The 10,431-nt window shown below is 31.5% G+C and overlaps 1 non-coding gene across 1 annotated transcript; it reads left to right on the forward strand.

The window, feature by feature from the left end:
* Positions 1–9,276: 9,276 nt before the first annotated feature.
* On the forward strand, positions 9,277–9,406 carry LOC136380252 (small nucleolar RNA SNORA18). The gene has a single exon (XR_010746924.1). It is a non-coding gene; the product is annotated as a small nucleolar RNA SNORA18 (small nucleolar RNA).
* Positions 9,407–10,431: the final 1,025 nt, after the last annotated feature.

Consider the following 10,431-nt stretch of genomic DNA (forward strand, 5'->3'; position numbering starts at 1 on the left):
TTAGTAATTATATTACATAATCAAAATAATTTGGTAAGTACTGAAAAGAAAAAAAAGAACATAATCCTACTAATCCCGTCCATCTGTTAACCATTTTTCTATATTTCTTTACAGTGTTTTTCACATTTTCATATGGTTGAAATCATAATGTGATTTTTTTTACTCTAAGATTTGAAATACATTCTCATATCACAGCTATTTCCCCACATATGCTGCATAGCTTCCATGTTTCTCTGATTTTTTTTTTTCTAAACAGGACCTAAGAGTGAGTTGGGGAAAGTCTAACGACTTAGAGACAAAGGCTTTCCTCTTTCATTGGAATAGGTCAGTTACCCAGCAGTTCTTTCCCACTTCTGGTCATTGTGCCATACACTATGGCATGATATTTTTCCTAAAATAATTAATTTACAGCAATAATTACAGCTCATTGCCTGGAGATTCAGGAAATTAGATTTGGCTCAGAGATTCTCTTTTGCGTAATACTGGCTGCGGAAACAGGGTAATATTTCTTCCTGTGAAATACATTCTCAGACAATCTAAGCATGCTCACACTGAGAAGAAAACACGCAGCAATTTCAGTCTTTAGAGAGGCAAGAAATTTGACCTTTTTCCTTTGGCATTTTAGCCATATTCAACCATTATCTTTGTCAGAACTGTCCCATTACTTACAGATTCCATTTGATCTGTGTTCATCAGTTTCTGCATCAGAAGCCTCAACTCTCAGTTTGAATGAATTTATATAAAAAATAAATAGATCTGAGTTAACTACAGACTTGGTTTCTTTTATTTTTTGTAATTGTTGGGCAAATAAATTTGTAAAATGTAATTATGTTTGCTCACTCTTTTAAAAATGGTGCTGCCCATGTGAACAACACTGACCAGGTGAAATGGCTAATTACCTTCCTGCTTGGGAAGGGCCATTGTTATGCTAATGTTGCTGGAGGAGGGGTTTTTGTGCCAAAAAGCTTTAAGAAGAAGAAGGAGGAGGAAGGAGGCCATGTTTTTGCAGAGAGAGAAGGAAGAAGCAGCCAAGATGTCAGGGTGCTGAAGGAGAAGCCAGTTTGTGCAGAGAGTAGAAGGGAGAAGGTGTGCAGGTGGGGAACAGAGGTGAGGACTCTTGAAAGCTCCACTGAGACTGGAGGGGGGCCTTTGATTCTAGGAAAAACCAGAAAAGATTCTCCTGGTTGTGGAACCGGAGAACATGTGAGTGGGTTTTGGTGCCCCCTGTGATTTTGTTTTTACTCAGCGGCCAGTTGTGAGATTAGAATAAAGGAATGGCCCACCAGTTTTTGACTTCGCTGTTTCTTTGCCATCTGTCCGAATCCAACGAGAACCTGCATGGGAATGGCCATGATGGCGGTGGCCCTTGGCCTTACAGTAATGCATATTACTTTCCCCTTCTACTTAAATACCATATTTTTTGCTCCTTAAAATGCACCTGACCATAAGACACACCTAAGGTTTTAAGGAGGAAAATAAGAAAAAAAATATTCTGAACCAAATGGTGTGTTAAAATATTTAATAAAATACCATATTTTTTACTCCATAAGATGCACAGGCATTTCCCTTCCACTTTTGGGGGAAAAAGAAGTACATCTTATGGAGCAAAAAATACAGTAAGTTTTTTTTTTTGCCCTATTTATTTGCTTACTTCACCAATGCCCTGCACCATCTATATGTTTCAAAGTTTATTTTGGTTCTTATTTGGGGATTATTTTAAAAGAAATAGTTTTATTTTTACTACTATTCATTATTTCTCATATTGAAATTTTTTTCAATATTTTTAGTGACTCTTTCTATATTTATTTCCTAATTGAACTTGAAGATATACCATATTCCATTCATCTAGCCATTCTTGCATCCATCCATTTTTCCATTTATTTCTATCACTTATGCAGTCTTCCTTTCTAGAAGACAAAAACTAGTAGGTTTTCAGTTTAAAGAAAGGTCTGATTTAGTCAAGTGACAATTTGTAACTATTGATTTTTCCAGAGCTTCTGTGCATGAAATCAGAATCTGTTTGTTTCTTTGAAATAGAGTTTTATGTAGCTTCTTCTATAGATAATAAAATATAGTTTTCCAACATTATTTAACTTTTTTTTCATATCTTTATTTTAAAAGCTCACAACTTTTGTTTCCTAAATGGATATATTGGGATTAGACTGTATAATTGAATTGAGAGGGGCACGAAGAAAACTAGATAGAAGTGATGGAAGACAATTTGACTTTGGGTGAGGGGTATGCAACATAATCAAATGTCAAAATAATCTGGAGATGTTTTCTCTAAACATATGTACCCTGATTTATCAATGTCACTGCATTAAAATTAATAAATTAAAAAAATAAAATAGAACTCTTCAAATTAAAAAAAAAGAATTGTTTATTCCCAATATATCAGTTTAGGGTTTGTTTTTTTTTAATTTCACACAGTAGTGGCTATTTTATTTTATTATTCTTACAAATGATGATAATTGATCTATGAATACATTTTAATATTTCAGCTTGTCTGAATGTCTTTTGCTTATGCTAGTGTACTAAGCAAAGGGGAAACCCTTTGGACTTGTTTTCATTATTTTTTTTTTTTCTGCTCTGTTTATAGAAACAACCAATTCTTTTCTCACTCTTCAATCCTTTCTGCAAAATATTGTTGATGTTTTTTCCCTCTAAGATGATCTCAAGTATGAATTTAAGCAATTGTAAGCAGTTATTTTGGTGTTATAATTACTGGGGTTAATTATTCATCTCTTTACTGCCAGTTTATTACATTTGAAATTAGGTAATGTGGAATTAAAGCCAGGTAAATACTGTTAGTGAAATGATAATTTTCTCTTTTCTGGATTACGGTTAGTGACAGGTCTTCTTCTTCTTTTTTTTTTTTTTTTTTTTTTTTTTTTTTTTTTTTTTTTTTTTTTTACAGAGTCAGAGAGAAGGACAGACAGACAGGAATGGAGAGAGATGAGAAGCATCAATCATTAATTTTTTGTTGCAACACCTTAGTTGTTCATTGATCCCTTTCTCATATGTGCCTTAACCGTGGGGCTACAGCAGACTGAGTTACCCCTTGCTCAAGCCAGTGACCTTGGGTCCAAGCTGGTGAGCTTTGCTCAAACCAGATGAGCCTGCATTCAAGCTGGCGACATCAGGGTCTTGAACCTGGGTCCTCTGCATCCCAGTCTGATGCTCTATCCACTGCGCCACCGCCTGGTCAGGCAGTGACAGGTCTTCTTGATGATTGTTTTATATTGCATTTTACAGGGGAAAGTATGTTTCTTCACAAGAATATATTGCATCTAATACCAACTATCCTATACAACTCTCACTGGAGACATTACTCTTTTGCCTAATAAACATTTGTTAAAGATGCTATCATTAATAATTATCTTTTCCTATATTTACCACTCAAGCTCCTTTAAAGTTATTTATGTACATCTAATCAACTATTTATTAGAATTTACTGGGGATCCTTAGAGCAATGGTAATTCTAGTCAAAGGAAATTTTACTGGTAAAATAAAGCAGAATCATTACTAATTTCATTGAATTTATATTATGAAGTCTGAGACATTCTATTCTTAGGAGAACCCTTTCCACCTGCTCCCTCCAAATGCATTTATGGTGTAATGTATATAATAATTTTACATACTCTCTTTGTTTTACTGACAACAATTATGGTCTTTCATAAACTGATTTTGAATTTTGTGTCTATAGCAAATTGTTTGATTTAACAGAGCTTGATATGCAACCATTGACCAGAAGACACTTAGATCATAAGTCAGGGCTTATCAGTACTAACAAATTCTTTTTATTAAATCACTTTCATCATTTATGAAAATACCTTTTTTTCTCCTCATTCTTGACAACACAGCACTTTTTATCCACCTTTGTTGCAGCAGTCTGCCTTTACCTAGGGATGTCTACTTCTCTCTCTTCTCTCTGTATTTCTGTGATACAAGTAATATTTAAATGAATTTCTTATATAAAAAAATTCAAACAGTACTTAGACATGTGAATAAAATGCAAATTGTTTTCCTTGTTTTATCTCCAAGTTACTCTCCTCAGTTTAGTTAGAATGTGTCTTATAAACACATTTTTAATGTATTTCATTGATATGTATATGTGTGATTATTTTACATACACATATTAAACTATATGCATTGTTTTATCTTCATTGTTTCTTCATTTAAAATGTAATTATATAAATCTATTTTTAATAGTTAAATGTATTTTTTATATTTTTCTTTATAATGAACATTTAGCTTTTTTATTATTATACTTAAATGAATACCCATAATTGGTAATGTTGGGTAAAAAATACAAAGATGTCTAATTTTATTAGATATTACCAAATTTATTAACACTTGCTTATTAGTAATATTGGTCACTTTTCTGATGTCCTTAATTATTCTTAGTTTATCTATCAGGTTCTTAAATGTATGTAAAAAATTTCCCATGTTGTGCATTTGTCAATATCTCTATACTGTTAATTTTGCTTTATTTATTTTAAGACTATGTTTCTAGGGATACATGTTTATGATTATTATATCTTCTTTGTGGGTTGTTCTTTTATAATGTTTTTATGTTCCTCTTTATTTCTATTAATAATTTTTCTTAAATTCTATTTATCTAATATTAGTATAATATTACCAGCTTTTGGTATTCTTTTGGTTATTATTTTCTTGGAGAACTCTTCTTATTTATGAATCTCATGGATATAGAATTAGATTAATAATAAACCATAGCTCTTAATACACTATCATCATTCATAGTCTTTTATTTTCATTTACATAATTTAATTTTAATAAATAAGAACACTCATTAATGTATGTATAAACAGGCACTACTATCTTTAATATGTCACATATAGTATACACTTTTTAGGGTTAGATTCATCATTCATTATTAAGTCATCTTTGTGATATTTTTTGATATATTTTTATTTGATTTTTCATATCTTATTAGGCCATTGCTGATCTTAATCTAATAGTATGACTTATAAAAAGCCATATCAAAATTAGAGTTATTTAAGTTTGGTTTGTTTATGTTTTCTTTATTATTTTTAACCTCTTCTTTCTTGGTAGAAATATTTAAAAATCATTTGACCATTTTTGTGGGAATTAGCTCAGTTAAAATGCATAATATAACGGCTAAATCTACTTGACATCATAAATCAAAATATAAAACAACAAAGGAGTAAGGTCACCACTGTCAACTCCTTTGGATTGAGGAAATTTTATTCTTTCTTTAGTACATTTTACCAAATATGTGTGATACATAATCATTTGACATGCAAAAATGAGGCACTATTGTCCATTTGTAAGTTAAATATTTACTAAAGCTTAATTTCTTTATTTGTTTTTAAAGACAAAGTACATTTCAAAGAATGTACCATATTTTCTCTTCTCCATCACAATAAATCAGCTAGTGTAGTGATTCGTCAAGAGTGGTCTATGGACGTCTGGAACCCCCAGATAGCCTTATGTGAAGGTCCTTGAGGTAAAAATTATTTTCATCATAATACTAAGGAATTATTTACTTTTTTCTTTCTTAATTTTTTTACTGTGTTGATATTTACATAAGTGATTCAAAAGCCATAATCAGATAAACTGCTACAGTCTTAACATGAATGAAAGTAATGGCAATAAACCATCCTGGTAGACATTTCTTCATTATCATGAATATACAGAAAAGCGCGTGCGAGCACACACACACACACACACACACACAAATATCCAGTGTCACTTACAAATGCCTTGGATGGAGCAATAAAAATTATTAATTTTATTCAATCTCAGTCCTTGAGTCCATGTCTTTAACCTTGTATGTGACAAAGTATGCATAAAACAGTTCTGCTATATACCACAGGTGAGGGCTGTCTCGTTGTGCAAATGTTGAAAGCTGAACTTGCCACTTTTTCAAAGTGAAATACTCTTTTTGCTTGAACAAAACTATGGTTATTCAGACTTGAGTAGTTGGCAGACACTTTCTTAAAAAAGAATGAAATGAGCCTGTCACTTCAAGGAAAACAACTGACAGTATTTGTGGCCAATGATAAAATTTGAGCTTTCAAGTTAAAATCAGAATTTGAAAACATGTATCTGACACCATAAACTTGACAGTTTCTCAATACTTAAAGACAGGGCCAGATGCATAATTTTCTGGCCTCAGTGTAGTGGGGCTCCTAGCTCAAAAAGCACAAAAAAAGTGCCATAAGATGTACTAAAATAGAAAGCTTTTTCCTTTCTTCTATGGTCTTTCTCTTCACTTATCATGGTCTATTTTATTTGTTATTTAATGTTGTTCTAAGTAGAGAAAATTAAAATTTTCAGTTACTATCATGAATTTTACTGTTTATACTATGCAGTGCCAATTTTATATACAGTTGTAAGAACATTTGATGCATGCAAAACAACAAAAATTTCACAATTTGTATTTCCATAATTCATATTCATATTTTTTGTTTTTACCAGAAGAGTGGAAATGAGGTGCAACCCTAAGCAACTGTTTTATTTTATTTCTTGACATTTTCACATTCTATCAATGCCATCTCTAGCTTATATATGGCCAGAAAAGGATTGAAAAGAAAAGAAACTATGAGTTTTCTTATCTTTTTTTTCTTACTGTCATTTTTTTCAAGGAAAATGGTTGGCTATTAAAGGAAAAGGACACCAATAGGAAAGAATATGCGAGAGCTCCTATGTGGTGTGTCTTTCTTAGACTGCACTGCCTTTTTTCTACATTTGAAATCAATTCTAATTTGATTAGAAAATGTGGTTTTGAAGGCTGTTATCCACTCCACTTACTGAGCTATAGACTTAATGAGCTTATCTTGTACTTACTTTGAACGTCACGGAACTCCCCTTGTGGGTGCACCAGAACTCTGTGATACTGGGACACAGTAAAAACTAGATGCAAACAAGGCAACAAGGAATGGCAAAGATGCTATATATTACATGTATTGCTTTGGCTTTATTATCCCATTGAGCTTCACTTACCAAATACAAGAAATTTTGGAGTGTGGGGTCCTCTAAGCTTATCTTGCTTAAAAATTTTTATGAGATTAGTGGTGATGCTAATGAATATAAGTTGTTGCTATTGTATAATGAAGTACGTTAACATTTGGGAGAATTGCATAAACTTATAAACCAATATTTTCCTAATGATCAATACATAATGTTACAAAATTATGAATGGATAAAATATACATGCAAAGCCTAAAATAGGCTGATGGATTTTGATGTCAACAGACAACAGAAGTTCATTACTGTAGTTTCAGATTCCACATAGCAACTAACTTTGAAGAAACCACGACTTACTGATTTTTGGTGCAGGAGCAAAGAAGACTATTCAAAAATATCTGAAAAGAATGTGGAAAATTTTCCCCCATTTTCAATTATGTATCTGTTGAAATATATATGAAGCTGCAGTTTCTTCATATATTTCAACCAAAACAGCACATCACAATAGAGTATTGAAACAGATATAAGAATCCAGGTGATTTCTATTATACCAGAAAATTAAGAAAATTTGCAAAAATATTTTTTAAAATTTTACCATTTAAAAAAATTCACTGCACTGATATTTTTGCAAAATAATATAATTTTTAAGTTAATATTCTACTAATGCTAACATGGAATGGGTTTGGATTGTTATTTTAAAATAAATTTATAAATTAAAAAGTTAATAATTTCTGTTTTAAATTGAAATAGAAAAATCCAATAGATAATCCATATAAAAAAAAGCTCTTTGAGTTTCTCAATTTTTAAAAGTGTTAAAATGTACTGAATCCAAAAACTTTGAGAACTTCTTATCTAGTGATCAAAGAGGGTGTTATGGAATTCTCAAAACAAAATTGCAACTTACTTTAGTTAAAAAAAAATCAATGAATTAAAACTTTTAAAGAGAGTAAATACACTGCTTCTTAAAATAAAAAAAGTCTTATTAATAGGGTGTTATAATTGGGGTTTTAAATAATAGGAATTCAGGTAGGAAAAAATAGCATCACCAAACATAAGTATGGAACTAAATTTTATTGACACTAACAATATATTTTGTATAATTTTCAAGCTATACATTCTTGTTTGTGTTCATTTCCTTTTCATCTAAATTTTCATGTTTTTATTTTCTGATTACAAAATAATAACGTATTCATTATGAGAAGTTAAAGTAAACAGATATAGAGCACTGTAAATCCCCAAATTGTCACATTTAAAAAGCTGTATTAGTTTTACATTTTTCCAGTCTTTTATTCTCTAATACAAATAAACACAACAATATTATAATAAATAGTTATAATAAACATGTCAAAATCAAAGAGTGACAGATGTCTTATTTTTACTTAATAATGTCTGAAACTATGTTGTTTTCATAAAAACTCATTTTTCCATAAGATCTATGTTTTAAAATTATGTATTTCATATTTTATAATTATATGTGACTTCTAGGCTGTTTCTAATAAACAAACAAATATTGACCTATAATAAGGGACTTGGATAGACTCTTATTCAACTAATTGGATGTGGTTGTTGTAACATTCATAAATGAAAGTTTCCATGTAATTGATCATGATTGATAGATAATAATTTACTAATAAGTTTGGCATTTTGCTTTACTACAAATTAAAATTTATTTATGATTAAAAAGTGAGCATTACAGAATCTCTGGTCTAAAACAATTAAAATCAAATAGGGAATGTATCAAGTATATAAATAACCATAATAATAAAATAATGTGTCACAAGATTATTAAAAAACAAGGGAAGTGCCATATACCCAGTGACCTACATGAGTCAATATTTGATGAGTAAATTAAAGTTTAAACAGAGACTTTGATAAGGGATTTTACCAGTTTACCAGACTTTTTCCAGAATAAATAATTCTTTTCGACACTTGTATAATGAGTTTCCAAGGCTAATATTAATAATTAAATAAAATATACTGACTATGTGTTAGCTTTTGCTTAAATCAAAGTTGTAGGCAGGTCCATTGCTCTATTTAATTGTAAAAAGATAATGTCTATCACTTAATCACAAGTGTCTTTTATATTCAATTTAAGTGTCATTCTCCTATGTCTGCTATTGTTTAGTATATTTGATTTACAACTAGAAGAGATGAGGACATGTATACAGGAGCAACAGATAAAATTATCACAAATCAATTCAAATTAAAATATAATTCTATATTTAGATTATTTTTTAAAACTTCCAGCATTGTGAACATTAGAGAAGGATTGGCCAATCATATAGTGTAAATTTACATAATCCTTTTTGAAAGCAATATGTCATTGAGGTCTATCTTGCTGGGCTTTTTCTGTAGACCTACATCATTTGAAATGCCTCATAGGGTAAATATGTTGCTTCCTTTATTCACAGAAGTATGTTTTAGACCTTTGGGAAGAAACTACAAGACAGAGAGAGATAGAGAGAAGGAAGCAATATGTTAACACATTTAAAGAAATAAAAAAGCCATATTCTTTTTTATTTTTTTTATTGCAAGAGAGAGAGAAAGAGGGATGAAAGGAGAAAGATGAGAAGCATCAATTTGTGATCAAGTGATCAATTGTGTCACTTTGATCATTGATTGCTTCTCATACATGCCCTGACTGAAGGGGGGCTCTAGCAGAGCAAGTAACTCTTTGCTCAAGCCAGTGACCTTGGGCTTCAAGCTAGAAACCTTTGGCTCAAGCCAGCAATCCTGGGATCATGACGATCCTGTGCTCAAGCAGGCAACTTCAGGGATTTGAACCTGGGTCTTCAGCATCCCAGGTTGAAGCTCTATCCATTGTGCCACCACTAGTCAGGCAAATAAGTCCATAATCTTAACCCAAGAGTCTAATTAATGGAAATGTATCATAAAAAAGTATTCAAACAGAAGAAAAAACTATATGCACAAAATGTATTATATTAAATATTAAATTTTAATAAAATATGGAATAAATCATTATCCAACAAAGTAATTGAATATATAATAAAAAAAAAACAGTAAAAAAAAGCCCTGGCCAGTTGGCTCAGTGGTAGAGCATTGGCCAGGCATGTGAATGTCCTGGGTTCAATTTCCAGTCAGGGAACACAGGAGAAGCGCCCATCTGCTTCTCCATCCCAACCCCTCTCACCTCTCTCTCTGTCTCTTTCTTTCTTTCTCTCTCTTCCCCTTCCACAGCCATGGCTTGATTGGTTTGAAAGCATCAGCCTGGGTGCTGAGGATGGCTCCATGGAGCCTCAGCCTCAGACACTAATAAATAGCTTGGTTTTGAGCATGGCCCCAGATGGTCAGAGTATGGGCCGAAATGGGGATTGCAGGGTGGATCCAGGTCAGGGAACATGTGGGAGTCGGTATCTTTATCTCCCTTCCTGTTACTTGGAAAAAAAGAAAAAAAAAAACAGTAAAAAGAAACCCTTATAAAAACATGGTATATACCTAATAAGTTAAAATGATAAT

The sequence above is a fragment of the Saccopteryx leptura genome, chromosome 8 (assembly GCF_036850995.1).
Source record: "Saccopteryx leptura isolate mSacLep1 chromosome 8, mSacLep1_pri_phased_curated, whole genome shotgun sequence".
NCBI classification, from domain to species: Eukaryota; Metazoa; Chordata; class Mammalia; order Chiroptera; family Emballonuridae; genus Saccopteryx; species Saccopteryx leptura.